This window comes from Microcebus murinus, chromosome 10 (assembly GCF_040939455.1).
Source record: "Microcebus murinus isolate Inina chromosome 10, M.murinus_Inina_mat1.0, whole genome shotgun sequence".
NCBI lineage: Eukaryota > Metazoa > Chordata > Mammalia > Primates > Cheirogaleidae > Microcebus > Microcebus murinus.
Window position 1 is genome coordinate 6695915 of NC_134113.1, and position 13049 is coordinate 6708963.

Genomic DNA, 13049 nt, shown 5'->3' on the forward strand with positions numbered 1-13049 from the left:
GCCTGTCATCCTTGCCTCGGGGAGCTCGCCACGGCGCCCTCGGGGAGGCCGGGGCTGGTCGCTTGTTCTGGAGAGCTGGGCCCTGCGGAGGCTGTGTCCAGTCTGGCTGGGGTGAACACTCGGGCAGAACGGCTCGAGGGGTGTGGCTCTCCTGCACAGGGAGTGGCCCACGACCCCTCCGTCAGAGGCTCACAGAGGCAAAAGTAGCACAGCGGCTGAGACGAGGGCTGTGCAGACTGAGGGGGGGTCAGGGAGGCTTCCTGGGGGAGAGGCCCAGAGCTCTGATGGGAAGTTTGGGTAGGAACTAAATGCGTGGAGACCAGGAGCGGTGTGTGGCTGAGGGACAGCCTGTGCAAAGGCCCCGTGGTAGGCAGTGCCGTGCTTTTGAGGAAGTAGGAGGTGGCAGGTGCGGTTGGTGCGAGAAGAGCTGAGGGCAGGGATGTGGCACCTGAGAGCTGGTGCCCCTTGGGGAGTGGTCACATCAGGTGTCAGACTTGGACTTGAGGATTCTGTGAATCTGCAGTGTCTTCAGAACCCGGGCCTGGAAATCTCAGGGTTCACAGTGCAGCGCCCCTTCTTCCTCTGCGTGCTGCCTTGGGCAAGGAAGGCGCTGTCTCTTTACACGTTTTCCCACGTGTAAAAGGGGTTGTCCCCCTGACCAAAGCCGGGCCGTGAGGACTTGCATGTGTGTGAGGTGACCCTGGCCTGAAGGTCCCACCCCATTTCCTGGGACTCCCACTCGCCCTCTGGGCCCGTCTGCAGGTCGGAGGGGAGGCCTATGCCCTGTACCTTTGGCGACCGTCCCCTTGGCAAGTTGAGGGAAGGCAAGGTCACGGCCAAGGTCAGAGGTGCCTTCCCTCAGCAGGGTCTTTTGAGGGCCATGGCAGGTGTCCCCCCGTTCCTTCAGGACAGGTGTCTCCCCACCCGGGGTGCTGTCAGGAGGTGCGTCCGGCAGCACGCTCAGGTCCTGCGCCAGGCCGTCCCTGCGGCCCCAGCACGGGGCCAACCCCAGAGCCGGAGCCCCGGGTTGGGGTGGACCCGCTCTCCTCACACACGCGTCTCAGGAGCTGCCTGGCATACAGTGGTCGTTATGGCATGCTCATCCCTTTTCCTTCCCGAGCCGGTGCCGTGGGGCGTCGTGCCAGGCTGTGGAGACCGTCTGCACTTTCCTCGCTGGAAAAGACACTTGATAAGCACTTGCTAAAAGACTGACTGAAGGACCGGGTGGCCGCAGTGATCGCGCCCAGAGCCCCAGCTCTGGGGTCACCTGGCTGTGTGACATTGGGCAGGTTGCCGCTTCTCTGGGCGCTCCTGCAGAGGTCGGCGCCGCTCTGGCGAAGCCCCCAGAGGGAATGGACGTGGTGGCTCCTGGCCGCTCAGAAGCCTGGTGCAGACCACAGTGAGGACGGTTTACAGCTGAGGGAACCAGGACCCAGAAGGGCGAGGTGCTGGCTCAGGCGGCCGGTGAGGAAGGACGGGGCTGGGGCTGCTGCCCCTCCGGGAGGCTCTGAGTCCAGTGCTCTCGGTGGCGTTGCCCATCCTCGCCCAGAACCTGCCCTGGTTGAAGAGCAGGTGTTTGATGCACACCGCAAGGTCTGTCCGAGGTGCTGCTGGCAGAGGACCGTGTGGCGATGGTGCCGTATCCTGTGACCGCTGGGAATTTGCCGCAGGGCCCTCCCAAGAGAGTCACGATGTGGGGGAGGGGCCTTGTCACAGGTTGGCGTCACCAGAAACAGACTCTGGGGTGTCCTGCGGGGTTTATCAGGGAGTGCTCTTAGGAGCCACGGCTGCAGGGGCAGAGGGCACAGTCAGGCCGCAGCGCAGTCGAAATGGAGGCCTGGGGTGACCCCGTGGGCACTCGGGGGCCGGATGGCCCTGCAGAGCCGTTCCAGACCAAGGCAGGGGCCTCAGCCAGCCTACCCTGTGTTGACTGGTCGCTGGTGCAGCTGTGCCTGGCACTGTGTGGGGGGGGATGCCTGTGGTCCCTTGCCCTGAGCGACACAGCCCTCAGCAGCTGACACCCCTGGCAGCTGGGGAAGCCTGTGTCTCGGTCTCGAAAGGGGGTCTGAGTGGCACACAGGACAGGCGTCCTGTGACATCAACAACCCGAACAAGACAGATGCCGAATGTCAGGGAGAAGCCTGTGGCTTGCTTGCCTCGAGGACAGCAGTGACAGCAGCACCCGGCCCTCCTGTGCCTCTGACCCCAGCCCTGCGAGCTAGGGCCTCCGATTCCCACCGAGACGGCCCCCGGGGGTGCGCAGCCGCTCCAGAGCGAGTAGGTGGCAGGATCGGGCTTGCAGGCGCCGTGCCCGCACCCCACGGGTTCCGTTGCTCAGCGCAGACCCGCGCCTTGCCCCCGTGGGCCTTCTGCCCGGAGTGCCCTCCTGTGTCTGCTCGGGCCTCTGCCCCTCGGCTTCTCCTGGCGGCTCTGGCAGGGCATTCCCTGTCCTTTTAGCCTCAGGGCCCCGTCCTCAGGTTCAGGCCAGCTTTGACCCTGGTCTGGACTGTGAGCTGTTGGGTGCAAGGATGTGGCTCTCCTTTGTGTCCCGTCTGCCTGGGCCTCCTGGCATAGCGCCCAGGCCTGCGGGTGCCACACAGCTCGGGCAGAACTGAATGAGATCTCAGGCCTGCTCAGCCCACGCTGGTGAGACCTGCTGCCGAGCGTGTGGCCGGGGCTGCTGCCAGCCTGCCGCAGCGGTGCCCTCAGGGAGGAAATTGGGGTTTGCCGGGCAGGAAAGGGCGGTGTTGCTGCTGCAGTCAGGTGGCCTTGGCCCCAGGGGCCCCACCTGTCGAGGGGAGAAGAGGCTGAGGATTGGGGGCACTTCTCCTGGAGGTTTGGCTCTCGGAGCAGCCTGGACTCCCCGGGGAGGAACACCCCCTTGCCTGGCCTGCCCGGGACAGCAGGGGAGCCCAGAGCGGCTGCTGTCCCCAGTATCATGGAGGACGGCTGGGCTCAGGGTAGGGAGGGCCGGCCGGGAGGCCTGAGCGTGGGGAGGCGTCTGCAGCTGGGGCTGCCAGTGTGAGCTGTGACCCGAGCTGTGACCTCGGGGACGAGGCTGGAGACCAGGAGAGAACCCAGTACAAGGTGAGTCCTGCATTTGGCATCTGAGCCTGGGATTCTTCTGGTCTCATCGTGTCCGCAGACCTTGGGCCCTTTGCCCCCCTGGGCCTTGGTGTCCTCACCGGTCAGGTGGGGATGACGATACTCTCCGGGTTGCCGGAGACCCTGAGAGTCCGCGGCTGTGAAAGGACATTAGCAAACTGCGCGACCCAGAACAAATGGTGGAGGTTATTTTCTCAAATTGTGGAGATTATTTTCCGATACCACTGCTTCCTAGTTTCCATTTCTCTCAGCTCTTATCAGGCCTAGTGAAGTTAATTAATGTTCACTTGTTACTGGTGCGGGTTTATTCGCCCCTCCGCCCTCCCACATCGGCATTTCCCAGAGCCCTTCCCCTTCTGATAGCAGCGATAACCGCGGACGCGGCCCTGGCACCTGCTCCACGCGCACGTTGACTCATTTAATCCTCAAAGCCACCTTGAGAAGTACGTACAGTGTCATCCCATTTTACAGATGAGGAAACTGAGGCTCAGAGCTGGCAGTCTCTGCTCTGAACCACGGCGCCCACTGCTTCTCGGCTTCTCTGCGCCTCTGCTCGGGCCTGCCTTAGCAGCGTCCTCCGCCCGGTCAGCTGCTCAGATGCGCCCCCACTGTCATTCCGTGCCCTCACTTGAGCGGCCCCTCCCTCTGATGCTAATAGCCTGAATCTGGTGACCTCCGAGGGCCTCCCCGCTCCAGCCACAGTGTCCTCAGACCCAGCTGCTCCTGTCTGCTCTTGAGTGACGCAATCCTGAGCCTGGGGTGGCGAGTCTCCCACTGCTGGGAGGCACAGCTTCATTCATTCACTCACTCACTCACTCGTTCCCTCAACACGGACCACACACTCCATGCTTAGCGGACGCTCATCTGCCTCTTCCCAGCCTTTCTCAGCCCAGCGCAGGCCCCGCCTCCCTCATGAAAGTCCCTCCCCAGGGAGAGCCTGGACCCTCACTGCTGACGTTTGATCTCATGATCGAGGAAGGGGCTCGTGTGTTGCTCTGACATCCTCCAGCTGACTCTTCTCCCTCCCTCTCTGGTGGTGCTGGGAAGCCCTGTGCCAGATTTGCAGCCAGCCTCTAACAGGACCTTGTGATACGTGCTGGGACTCACTCCCCAGGGTCCTCTTGTATCTTCTATCTATCTATTTTTATTTTTTAAATTTGCTTTAGACAGGGTCTCACTCTGTCACCCTGGCTAGAGTGCAGTGTTGTCATAACAGCTCACTGCAAGCTCAAACTCCTAGAGGCTCAAGTGATCCTCCTGCCTCAGCCTCCCAAGTAGCTGGGACTACAGGTGCAAGTCATGATGCCCGCTGGCTAATTTTTCTATTTTTAGTAGAGGCATGGTCTGGCTCTTGCTCAGGCTGGTCTGGAAATCCTGACCTCAAGCAATCCTCTCGCCTCGGCCTCCGAAAGTGCTAGGATTATGGGCGTGAGCCACTTTGCATGGCCTCTCTTGTATATCTTCTGAGTGTTCACAGCTACCCCTCCAGGCCCAGAATGGGGCCTGACACACAGTCAGCCCTCAGTAAATCTTTGCTAAGTGAATGAATTCTTTATTCCATTTCCCTCACTTAAGTGCCACTGTCTGTTTTGTGTTTCCGGGGATTCTCTGTGGGTAAAAAAGGAAAACAATAACAATGGCAACATTAATAACAACAACAACTGCTTTTTTTTTTTTTTTTTAAGAGACGGGATCAAATTCTGTCACCCAGGCTGGAATGCAGTGGTGCAATCATAGCTCACTGCAGCTTCCAACTCCTGGCCTCAAGCGATCCTTCTGCCTTGGCCTCCGAAAATACTGGGATAACAGGCGTGAGCCACAGCGCCTGGTCTCATTGTTTGTTTTTACTGAGCACTTACTATGTACTGGACATAGTTCCAGATATTTTACATATTTTATTCACCTGATTGTCCCAGGCCTGTGAGGTAGGTGTTAGCCTCCCTATTTTACATGAGGAAACTGAGGCCCCAAGGTTGCAGGGCTCTGGAGTGTGGCGTTGGAATGGAAACCCAGCCAGGGAACTATAATGTAATGGTAATTATAGGAAGGAATCCATTTTGTTGAGGAGGGGACAGGAGCCCTGGAGAGCTGCCCCGTGGGTCCCGCCTTTGCGGAAGGAAGAGTGAACAGAGTGAGCTGGTCACAGGAACCTGGCGGGCAGGGTGTGGGTGGAGTGGGGGCCTGGCTCCCAGGGCTGTGGGCAGGGTCCTCCTTCGTGTCCCCAGAGGGGCTGTGTCCAGTGAGCCACATGGCCTGAGTTGCACGTCCCTGGTGCCTGTGTCCCTCATGCCCTGAAAGACCGTCCGTCTGAGGCCTCTCTCCGTCACTGGGAGGTCAGGGTGCCGTAGCCCCCGGGTCTGCCTCCAACTGAGAAGGCCTTAAATCCATGCCCAGCCCTTGCTCCTGAATTGCTTGTGTGGTTTTTACAGTTGCTTGGGGAACTGTAAGTCTGCATTGCCTGACTCCTGTGTATTTAAATTCTCAGCCATAATGTTATATTAACTCATTTTTTGCAGTTTCCTGGGAGGCTGTGTGTACATTACTGGGCGGTGGGGGAGTGGGGACGGCCGTGCCTGTGGACAAACACAGCTGTGAGTGCACCCGGCCCTGGGGGCCGAGCCGGGGCCCCCACCCCAGACAGGCGCACCGTGGGAGGCATTTCCTGCAGCCAGGTGTTCACAGTGCCTGAGTCCCCCTTTCCCCCGACCCCCCATGAAGTTTTGGATGCTGCCAAGTGGCTGATGAACTGGGAATCCCAGCTCGGGGTGGCTTTGGAACTCCAGAAAGGCCTGGGGGTCACGTGTCTATTGTTCATTTATGCACTAAGTGTATCCATGCCCTCTCAATCCCCACGTACCTACCGTATGCCCAGCCTGGATACAGCAGGAGTGCAGCTGACTGCTCCGTCCTGCAGATGATGTACCAGGGGAGCGAGACGTAACCGCATGGACAAATAAATACATAGTGCAAGCTGGGGGCTGCGACGGCCTTGAGAGGCAAGTGAAGCCAGTATGGGGCTTGCAGTGAGGGTCGAGGTAGAGGAAGGGCACCCTGGGACAGAGACCTGAGTAGGAGGGAAAGGGCTGGCTCCGAGGTAGTCATGGTAACAGTAGCCAGTCGTGACTGGCCAAGCACCAGGCCTTCCTCTGCCCGTTAACTCAGCTACATGACAAGGCCACGAGGGTCACTGTGCCCATTTCACAGATGGTGCCCAAGATCAACAACTGCTAAGTGGCAAAGCTGGCATCAAACCCAGACTATCCGACTTCACCATCCACATTTTCACTGCTTTATTCTGTGACTGTCTGGGGAAAAAGGCATATTAAGCAGGTGGAACAGACATGTAAAGGCCCGGAGGCTGGAACAAGGTTGGTGAGCCTGGGGAGTAGCCGGGAGGCCAGTGTGGCTGGGGCGGAGTGAGCAGGGGTGAGAACAGAAGAGGGGAGGGGAGAAGTCAGGCTGATTTTGAGGGCTGTGAAGAGGAGGTGGGAGCTCAGCGTGCTCCCTGGAGCTGTTCCTGAACCAAGGCGGCAGTGGGGGGGGGGTGGGAAGCAGGGGAGGGCAGAACCTCGGGGTGTGAGAGTGGGGCAGGACCCAGGGGCCCCTGTGGGTTGGGGTGAAGGGGAGAGGAACTCCGGGGAGAGTCAGGGCTGCAGGCGCCCAGGGGCTGGGGTGGGAGCGGGAATGAGACTTGCTGGGAGAGGGACTTCTCAGCTGGCTCCCTACCTGCGCTCCGTAGAGTCAGCCAGGCCTCCGGGGGGTGTGGGAAGGGCTCGGAGCTCAGCCCTGACGTTTTCTGAAGTTGTTCACTCAGTGCCTCAGTTTCTTCATCCAGAAAAGCAGGATCCCGATATTCCTGAGAGTTAGGGGTGATGGTTGTGAGGTTCCGGCACTGGCGGAAGTTTAGAACCCTGCTCTTGGAGCACTTGCTTTCTCGTTTGATTCTCTGGAGTCAAATATTGTCACTGTTTTATGGGGTGGGAACTGCAGGTCAGAAAGGGAAATGGCTGGCCCAGAGCCCCCGCCGGGTCTTCGTGTGGCCAGGCCCAGGGGTCTGTCAGCTTAGGGGAGAGAGAAGCCTGGGATTAGCTCTCCTGCCTCCCCCCACATGCACAGGGAGGGCCCCCACGGATTGGGGCTGGGGTAGCTTGAAGCACTTGGGGAGTTCAGAGCACCAGCAGGAAGGTGGCCTGACCCTCAGGACCCCCTGCCTGGAGGAGCACCCCTCCTGGCTTTCAGGCTTTCAGGCCTTCATCGTGGTGAAGGCCTTCATTATCTTACTGCCTGGAATGCCCTCCCCCACCCCCAGCCAAGTCCTCCCCATTTAAGCCTTAGCTCAGGCCAGCGCCTCCTTCAGGAAGCCTTCCCTGACTTTGCCTCTGATGGTCACATACCTTCTTGGTGTCCCTGTAGCCCTGTGCTCATCTCACTGTTGGAGTGGACCTTGCTAGACACTGTGATCTGCCCTCGCACAGCCAGCGTGGGGGGCCCTGCTTGTGGGCCGTGTCTGAGCCCCTGCCCCAGACACCCAGGGCTCCTCACAAGGCGTTGCACAGAGCAGGTGTCAGTGGGTTCTTGTGGGACAGAGCTGGACAGAACTCAGGTCAAGGGAGTGCCAGGGGCCTGAGCCTCACTGGGCAAGTGCCACCACTGGACGATCTCATGGCCCCAGGCCTCAGCTGCTGCCACACAGCCCATCGGGGCACCCCACACACAGGTGTGGAGGTGGCCAGTGTCCCCAGTATTGGGATAGCTATGAGCAGCAGGTCTGATGGCATCCCTGTGTGTGGAGGTGCCAGGAGCAGGACCAGCTGAGATAGCAGGGCCCTCACAAGCCCTGGGGTCTCACAGAGCAAGACTGGTCACCTGTGGCCTGGTGGCTTGGTCCAGAGTCATCTCATGGTCCTGATGGAGGCTTGGCCAGGCAGTGCTGGGGTCACCGGACACAGGGCCCCTGCCAGGCCTGAGCCTGCTCCCTGGAATCATCCCCAAGTGCCAATCTCTGTTCTTCCTCTTAATGAGGAAAGCTCTTCTCTCCTCCCTGCCTTCCCCCCTTCTTCCAAAATGGATTTACCGTTCCACTGCGCCGCACTCCTCCCTCCTCCTCCTCCCCTCTCTTCTCACAGGCCACCGAGGGAAGTGGAGGGTGTTATTGTATATTTTAGCCGATTGTTCCCCGTACGCCCCAGTCTCTTTGGGGTGGGGCTGGGGGGGATGGGGGAGTAAGTAAATTATATATTGAACTCCTAACTGGAGCTGAGGCCTTGTGGTTTCCATGGCAACTGGGCTGGAAATAGCTCGGCGTGACATCAGCACGGTACAGGTATAGCCAGATCCAGCCGTTCCCCAAACAAGCTGGCTCCAAGGGGAGCAAGGGATGTGCGGCTAATTAGCATATGCAAATCAGACCTGGCGAGCAGGGTGGGGCCTGGGATGCCCCAGCAGGGCCTGTGGCCATGGCCAGGGCCCCTGGCAGGTAAGCGGGCTGTGGGTGCTGGTGGGGTCAGGGCCTAGGCCGCCCTTGGCACACGCCCATGTGCTGCGGCTTGTCGGGGCCTACAGCGAGGGGCCTGGGCCGCCTGGGCCTGCCTGCCCCAGGGGGCTCTGGGAGTGTCGCCAGCAGGGCTGCCAGGGGATGGATGGGCATGCATGGCAAGGAGCCCGGTGGTTCCCTGCCCGGGCTGGAGTGGGATCTGGCTCTTCTTGGCTCACGGGTGCCTTTGAAGCCAGCTACCTAATTGGGCCCTGCTGGCTGGCTGCCATTTTTCTCTCCAGCTCTGGGAGGGCGGGAGCGCCCTGTGCCCACCTGGGCTGCTTCCTCCACCCTCCCACTCTGGGGCGTGGGAAAGGCCCTTGGAACCCCCTGCCTCCCCGCTGTTCTGCCACTGAGTCCAACACCCCTGTCCCACCCCGCCCCCAGCCAGGACGGACAAGCAGAGCCTTCATCTGTGGGTTGACACCACCCTGACCTGTGGTGCTGCCTTTGGGCCGGTCGCTTGCCTTCTCCGAGCCTCACTTTTCATGCCAGTGAAATGGGGGTATTTTCCCTGCCCATGTACCTCCCAGGGCAGTGAGGGGTTAATGGGGCGACACTTTGGAAGGGCCTGGGTGAGCTTGGTGGGCCAGACGTGTGTAAATCTAAGCTCCAGTCACCCAGCACCGCCCGTCCCCCCCAGCATATGCGCGCGCACACACATACACACTCTCTGGCGAGATTCAAGAACTTGCAGGAAATTTCTGGCCGAGGTGAAATATTGCCACCTTCATCGTGGTGATTTCCACGCAAGGGCTCTTGGCTGAGCCACTGCCAGTCAAGCTTGGGTGTGCTGTGTGGCTAGATGAGATAATTTATTCATGTCAGCGAATGTCGAGGGCGTGCCGAGTGAGAGCGAGTGTGGGGTGGTGAGTCAGACAGGGCCAAGCACGCCCAGGGGGAGGAAGACAGGCAGTGTAGCCAGTGCTCTCTGGGGGACTCGGAGTATCTGGGAAGATCGTTGAGGATGTGGGACCTTTGAGTAGTGCCTTACGGGCAAGCCAGAGTCCACTTGGCAGCGAAGGGGGCAGGGAAGGGCATTCCAGGGAGAGAAGCAAGTGGGCTCAGAGGCTCAGAGATGGGAACAGACACCTGGCCTTTGGAGGAAGGGGAACACTTGGCTGGAATGAAGTGATGGAGATGAGACCAGAAAGTTCTGGCTCCAGCAGCTTCAGAGGGGCTGGAAACCAAGGAGTTCGGATGTGATCCAGGCGGCAGCGGGAGCCATTGATGGCACTTGAGCAGGGGAGTGATATGATCAGACCCCTGCCTCAGAAAGAAGAGGTGGGCTGGAGAGGGCCCGGCACGGTGCAGCTCAGCTGGAGGTGGTAGTGGTCATGTGATGGTGTTAACAGCAGGAAAACTAGTTCTGGTCCCTGTGGGGATCCTAGAGTTCCCTCTTCCATGGGCAAAGGACCAGGAAAGATGCTTTGTCTTTGGGCCTCCATTTCCCCAACTGTCAAAGGCAGCAATGAATAGTACAACGTTATGGTGTCTGTATGTAAAGCTCTTAGTGCAATAAATGTGAGCATTTGTTCTCCTGGGCGCTGGGATCAGTGGGCAGCGCTGGGAGGAAAGGGCCACTGACTGCCACATGTACCCTGGAAGGAGGGACCGCAGAGATGGGTAGGGGTGCTGATTTCCTGCTGGGGGCCTCTGGGTGTGTTCTGGCCCTGGCGTAAGTGTGGCTTTATGTTTGGGGGGCAGGGTAATTCTGCCTGGGCTGCCCTGAGGCTCCTGGAAGTCTCACCACCATTGTCATCTAAGAGTGAGACTGGCATCCTGGCAGTGGGGCTGGGAGGGACAGGGAAGGGGCCCCTGTGTGGCCAGTGACGTTTCTGCAGCCTCAGGAACTGCTAGGAGCCAGCCAGCACCCTGGCTGCAGCCTTTTGGTCTACTTGGCCCCTGGCAGTTCCTGCAACAGGCCTTGCTCCCCGACGACGGGTACCTCGAGTTGGAGATGTGATGGCCAAGGTGATCTCTCCTTTCCTCTCCACAGACCCCGTTCCCTCCCGACTCGCAGTTTCAGAGCCCCTGCTTGGTGCCAGGGTTGGACGGGGGGCCCTGGGCACCCGGTGATGGCTAGGTGTGGCCCTGCCCTCGAGGGGCTCGTCTGCAGGACTGGAGGTGCATACATGAATAATGACCCTATCTAGGGGTCAGTGCTGGGGTGGGGTGGGTGCCAAGGGCTGTGGAAACTCCCAGGAGGCCTACCCAGCCCTGGGGTCAGGGGAGGCTTCCTGGAGCAGGGGACATTTGGGGCTGAGTCTTGATGGAAGAATTGGCCACACAGGCAGCATGGCAGCAGCGCAGCAACCAGGGGTGGGTGGTGTCGACAAGGTTTGGCTGGGGCAGCCCCCTCGCCCTCCTAGCTCCTCTAGGCCTCCTGGCTCTGACTGGTCAACCCATAGGCCAGTCAGTCTGTTTTAGTTGACTGCACGTGGCGTGCCCTGCTAGGTGGGTGAAGTGAAGGCCCTGGGAGCCCAGGGGACCTTCGGGCCTGGGCAGGGACCCCCACACTCATGCCTTCTGGATGTTGCGTGTTCACAGAGTCAGCATTTGGGGGCATCTCCTTATTGCTACTGTGACCCCAAAAACCTGCATGGCGCCTGAACACGTGGCTGGGTCACTCCCCTCTCAGAACATGCCAGGGCTCCCTGGTGCTTGGATAAAGTCTGAGCCCCTTGATGTGGCCTCTTGTCTTCATGTGTTTATCATGCTGTTCCCTCTGCCTGGATGCCTTTCCTCTCTCTTCCACCTGGCTGCCTCTGGCTTATCTGCCACTCTCTGTTGACACCTCCTCTGAGGAGTCCTCCCTGACCAGCCCCATCACTTATGTGCTGCTCACCTGGCCCCTAGGCTCCCTTCATTCATCACATTGCCTACATCTTCCTGTAGCCGCCAGCCCCTGGCCCTGCCTCTGCCACCACCCTATGGAGCAACCCGTGAGGGTGGGGGAGTCTCATTCAGTTTTGGCCCCATGGCCAGCCCAGGAGCTTGCCCAGAGGTGGAGTCAGTGAGTGTTTGTTGAGTGAATAAGTGAATGAGTGGCTGTTACTCTTGCTGCCTTTGTCCAACCCATCCCTCCTGCCTGGGCTGCCTTCGCCCTCCTCCCTTGGCCTTTGCACCTGGCCTGGATGTCACGGCTTCGGGATGCCTCTCCCCAGAGAGCCCTTCCTCTCTGAGCCTGTCCTCACCTTTGGCCCCCCCTTCCACCAGGCCCTTGGGCAGGGCCCGCCAGGGGTCCCCCCTTCCCCCAGCTCAGTGTGGGCACCTTGAGGCTCCCGCCGGCTTCTCCCACTTCCCAGTGCCTGTGGTTGGTGGTCACTGATGATGGACTGAACCGCTCCAGAACCTTCCCTCTCAGGCAGGACTGTGTCTTGCAGGAGTCTCTGGAGGTGCCCACAGCCTCGCATCTGCCCCCAGGTCTCCTCGGGCCACTCCTTGATTCCTGGGGTTTGTGAAAAATTATGTGGAAACTGGCTTTGTGTCATCAGATCCAATTTCCTTCCACCTTGTACGTTTAAAAGGAGGCACAGCCAGTTTAAAAAATCCCACTGTGGTGTGAGCTGAAGACTCCGGGCCAGGAGCGGGGGAGGTGGGTCCTGGCCCGGGCTGGGTGGAGGAGGCGTCCCATTCTGCACCCCCATTCAGCCGCCCCTCCCTCCCCGGGCAGGGGGCAGATGGGTGGGCGATGGTGCCCAGAATCCCGTGCCCCTTGCCCTTCTCGTCTGTTTGGTGAATCCCTTCTCCAGATGCTGCTCTGGAGTCCTCTCTGAATCTTTCTAGAATTATGTGCTCATTCATTCAGCCAACATTCACCGGGTGCTTGTGCTGTGCCAGCCCTGCACTGGGCTTGGGGGTACAGAGCGGATAGAAGAGGTGCAGGGCAGGGTCCCCCATTCCAGCATGGGGGAGGCAGGGCTCCCTGCTGTCCCTCCGCCCCTTGGCTCTGGCCTCCTGGGTGCAGGCCCCGCAGGCTCCTCTAGCCGCCTGGCAATTGCCAGCTCCCAGCCCTGGGAAGCAGCTGGGCCAGGTGTGGGCTGCCTGCCCGCCCGCCTGGCTGCCTGCCGCGGGAGGCGTCGCTGCCTGGGATTTGAGCTCCTCCAAGGGCCTGCGACGTGGCCGTGGGGAAATCGTTTTCTGACAACGGCCATCAATTTTGCTGAGAGCCCATCGGCGCGCTGGCAGCCTGTCCCTCGGCAGCAGCAGCTGGTCCGTGTCAAGCCCCTGGGTGTCTTCATGACAGAAGCGATTCGCATTAGGGGTCTGCCCCAGAGCACACGTCCGGAAGAGACGGATTCCGGCCAGTTCTGGATACGCACCGCGTCACCTCCAAGTTTATCTCCAGGTCCCTGGGGTGGCCATGCGAGGCACCTATCGGAAGGACAGCCCCCACAGGAGCCTGGGG

General features: G+C 60.1%; 1 protein-coding gene across 2 annotated transcripts in view; it reads left to right on the forward strand.

The window, feature by feature from the left end:
- TCF20 (transcription factor 20) overlaps positions 1–13049 on the forward strand; it is a 169081-nt gene that overhangs the window by 14631 nt on the left and 141401 nt on the right. The window contains exon 1 of one of the 2 annotated variants that reach the window (XM_012741806.3): positions 8442–8581. The exons of the other annotated variant lie outside the window; for it this stretch is intronic. The gene's annotated coding sequence lies outside the window, so the exon portion shown is untranslated. Of the gene's footprint in view, positions 1–8441; positions 8582–13049 lie in introns of those variants that run through there. 2 annotated transcript variants of the gene reach the window in all.